The sequence below is a fragment of the Oxyura jamaicensis genome (assembly GCF_011077185.1).
Source record: "Oxyura jamaicensis isolate SHBP4307 breed ruddy duck chromosome 13 unlocalized genomic scaffold, BPBGC_Ojam_1.0 oxy13_random_OJ106671, whole genome shotgun sequence".
In the NCBI taxonomy this organism is placed as follows: domain Eukaryota; kingdom Metazoa; phylum Chordata; class Aves; order Anseriformes; family Anatidae; genus Oxyura; species Oxyura jamaicensis.
The window spans coordinates 1-3,739 of record NW_023304326.1 but is presented as its reverse complement, the minus strand read 5'-3'; the positions used below and the strand labels follow the sequence as shown (position 1 = coordinate 3,739).

Below are 3,739 nucleotides of genomic sequence, written 5' to 3'. Positions count from 1 at the left end.
TCTGTACAAGGGTGCACGTCCCCCACCCTCACTCACATAGCAAGCCACACTATTTATTCCTCTACCTTGTTTTCACACACAAGTCAATTTTACTATTATTGTATTTGAGTCAGCCTGTGGCAATCCACCTGACAAAACCTCAGCAGACAATCTGCTTTAATGTTAACAGGATTGTAGGGGGATGTATCCTGGTAAACCCAGGGCTCAAGGAACCTCATCTTTGGAAAACTAATTGAGTTTTGCACTAAAATACGAGACTTCACTCTGGAAAATAAGCTAAACATATTGTAGAACTGCATTTACTCTTTTTGAAAGAGGAGGTGAGCTCTGTGGGGGAGCAAGGTGAATGGTGCATTTTGGTAGGTTAGATTCATTTTGCCTCTGTGTTGCCTGTCTCATTTTGGCAATAGAACTGAATTTATACTTTACGAAGGTGAATACAGATGTTATGGATGTGAATTGCACATTCCAAATTAACAGAGGGGCTTGTGCTCTGAGGTTGTACGTTCAGAGTTTGAGGAGGGGGTGCTCAGGTAAGGCGTATTTATCTCTATTAGCTTTAAACCATCTGCCTTGCAGCACCGAGGCCTCCCCACTGTCCGGATCAGCCCCTGTCCGCGGTGACCGCCAGAACCCCCTCAGCGCCTCCTCCATTTTGAGGCCGCCCCACAGCCACGCTCGCGACCCCCCCCCACCTTAGGCCGGGGATCGGGAGTGCGCACGCGCGGTATCCCCCGGCAGGGGCGTGGCCGCGGAGCGGCTCTCGCGAGATCTCGCGGGCTATATCTGGGAGGGGGGCGGGCGCGCGGCTTCCTTTAGTGCGCGTCTGCCCGCCGCGCCGCACGCATCCCACCGCTCCGCTGCGCTCCCCCCGCCTGCAGGCCGACAAGATGGAGGACAGCGCCATGGACATGGAGAGCATGGGCCCGCTGCGCCCCCAGACCTTCCTCTTCGGTAACGGCTGCCCGCCGGGATCCGGCCCCCCGCCGCCGGGCGGAGGCTCGTCCGGGCCGCGCAGGGCCTGGCGCAGGCCGCGGCCTGGGGGCGCCTCAGTGGAATGGGGGGGTGGGACGGGGGAGCTGCGAGGGGAGGGGGGAAGCGTGGGGAGGGAGGGGGCGCGTGGCGCTGTTCCCGCCACTCGCGCGCGTTCTCCGCCGCCGCGCGCGCCCCACGTGGCGGGCACGTGGCGGCTTTGTTCCGCGCCCGGCCCGGCCCCGCGTGGGGAGCACGTGGGGGGGGAGCACGACTCTGCGCTGCTCTGCCCCGGGGGGGATCGGTACTGCCACGCGGCGCTCCGGGGGTCGGGTCGGTGCTCGGCACCAGGCCGCGGCCTTCCCCGCCGCACGTGGTGAGGCTGGGGGGTGGGAGGGTCGTGGAGAGGGGGAGCCTTGGAGCGGCCGGATGCGGGATAATGGGCGGCGGGTACCTGTCTGAACAGCACACCGTGCTCATCGCTCGGTGGTTTCTTCGCAGGCTGCGAGCTTAAAGCAGATAAGGAGTACAAGTTCAAAGTAGATGATGAAGAAAACGAGCATCAGCTGTCTTTGAGAACGGCAAGTACTATGTGTTTTTTAAGCTGAAGTACTAGTGGATGATCTTGTGAGAAGTGAGTTTAACGTGTAAATTCGTTCCCTTTTGTGATAAGTGCAACAAAAACGTCCACTGATATTGTATGCCTTACAGTAAGTGATATAAGGCTGAAAAAGCTTAAAAATCACAGCAGGTTAGTAAGTGTGAGCTGAAAAGTATTAAAGGGTGGCATGTACACTGACAAATCTAATGTAATAGTTCAGATGCTGCAGGAGCACAAGGGGAGAAAAGTTATTTTAATCATAGACGGACATCCTTCAGTAGACAATGGAAACTTCATTTTGAAAAGCTTTTCCCAGATAAAACTCAAGTGCTTTTTTTTCCTTCCCACAAACAGCAAATAATATGTGTCCTTAAATCTTTTACTGCCCCAGCAAGCAAGACACAGCATGTTAAGGCCTTTGCTCTAGGCTGAGCATGTTTTGTTATGGTTAGCATAAGCATGAGATGCCACAACTTCACAGGCAAGGAGTTTGAGTTGTAGTGTTTCAGTGCTTTATTGTTTATTTAAGCACAAAGATATATCCTGATGATAGAAGAGCTTTAGAATTGGGAATTGCTTCCTGTGGGAGACTTGGGTGCTAGCCTTGTCCAAGGCACAACTTAAAACAATGCTTACAACACTTAGATTTACACATTAGTCTTGTAAATTACATGTCTTCAGTCCTTGCATTTTATGAAAATTGCAGCCTTGACAATGACTAATTTGTACTTAATTGGTAACCTTCTAAAGTGTAGTTTGAGGGAAGAATAATTAGTAAAGTATAGGCAGGGCAAGTTCATATGGTAATTCTCACACCTGAAGGTTCCTAATGCAGTAAATGTCAGTGTGAGTGACTTTTAATTGTACGGCTTTATCCACAGATTCTGATTTGGGAAGTTACTGGTAGCATCTGGTGGAGTGTACATCGTTCACTGAGGATGAACCAGATTGATTGTTTATCAGTACTTAGTTTTTTAGGGTTGTCTGGAAAGAAGTCTCCTTCAAAAACCTGTCTTTTAAAGACAAGATTGTCCACAGGAGTTATGGGGGTTGAAATAAGAAGCAACAAAGTGGAAATATCTTGGGTAGTTTGGAAGTCCTAAGAAGAATCTGCCAACAACAAATACCATGGCAAGCAGAGTAAGGAGTAACTGGGAGATGAAACATGAAGCTAGTGAGCCCTGTGCCTGTGCTCTGTGCATAAGTCTGCTGAACAAGGGCTGACACACGGCATGCAAGGGACGTAGGTAGGAGATGCAGAAAAGTGAGGAGAAAAAAGTGAAAAGTCAAAGTGAAAGGGGAAGCAGGACTGATGATGCATACAGAGGTAGAAAGTGGTATGGGAACAGATCTACATGTCTGGTCTTATTAATGAAAGCTGAGATAAAGCAGGGTGGTCACCACTTCATTGCCTACTTACTGCAGTTGTGCATCTCTCCAGTGCAGAAGGCAAAGCCCAAGAAAAGCTGTTTGCCAGCCACTCAGTAAGCAAACAGGTGTCACAGTATTGAGCTGTGCAAATGACAAGGGTAACTGGGGGTGGGGGCAAGTTCTTAAATGAAACTCTTGTCATGGTGGGTAGACCCACCAGTGGAGTGATTCATTGTGGTACTAACTCATTTGAGAGATGACATCAGAGCACCAATTTCCCCTGTTCAAATTGACAATAACAAAACTTGCCAGGATTAGTGACTTCTGTATCCTACTTCTCAGTCTTCAGCCTGATAAGCCTTCTCTGGATTGTGATAACTTGACTAAAACACAGCTCTTAGAGAATGGGAACTTGAGTGTGCCACTGTCAGCCTGAAGTGTTTACACCCACATCTTCCATGGGGGGTGGGTGGGAAGCTTTCTTTTCATTCCCGTTGGAAAAGGGCACAGAGAAAGCCTTGTTAACTTGTCTCAGGAATAATGGTAATACCTGAATTCTTGGTTTTCAGAGCTCTTGCAAGTAATCTGACTTAGAAGTTAAGAAAACAGGAATTTTAGGCCTGTCCTATGTCTGTCATTTGTTTGCCTCCCTTCAGCTATGATTTTGAGTCTGCAGAACGTGCTGTTCTAGTTGGTGTAAGGAATAGAGGAACTTAGTTTTGAAATTTGCTGGGAAAGCAGCTCTGTCCTTGAGTACAGTCATGTATATGTGCTTCTTCCCATGGACCAGCTCCA

The 3,739-nt window shown here is 49.3% G+C and overlaps 1 long non-coding RNA gene across 1 annotated transcript; it reads left to right on the top strand.

Annotated features, from left to right (window-relative positions):
- Positions 1 to 801: 801 nt before the first annotated feature.
- LOC118157908 lies at positions 802 to 2,563 on the top strand. The gene is made up of 3 exons (XR_004746743.1): positions 802 to 954; positions 1,474 to 1,564; positions 2,544 to 2,563. It is a non-coding gene; the product is annotated as an uncharacterized LOC118157908 (long non-coding RNA).
- Positions 2,564 to 3,739: the final 1,176 nt, after the last annotated feature.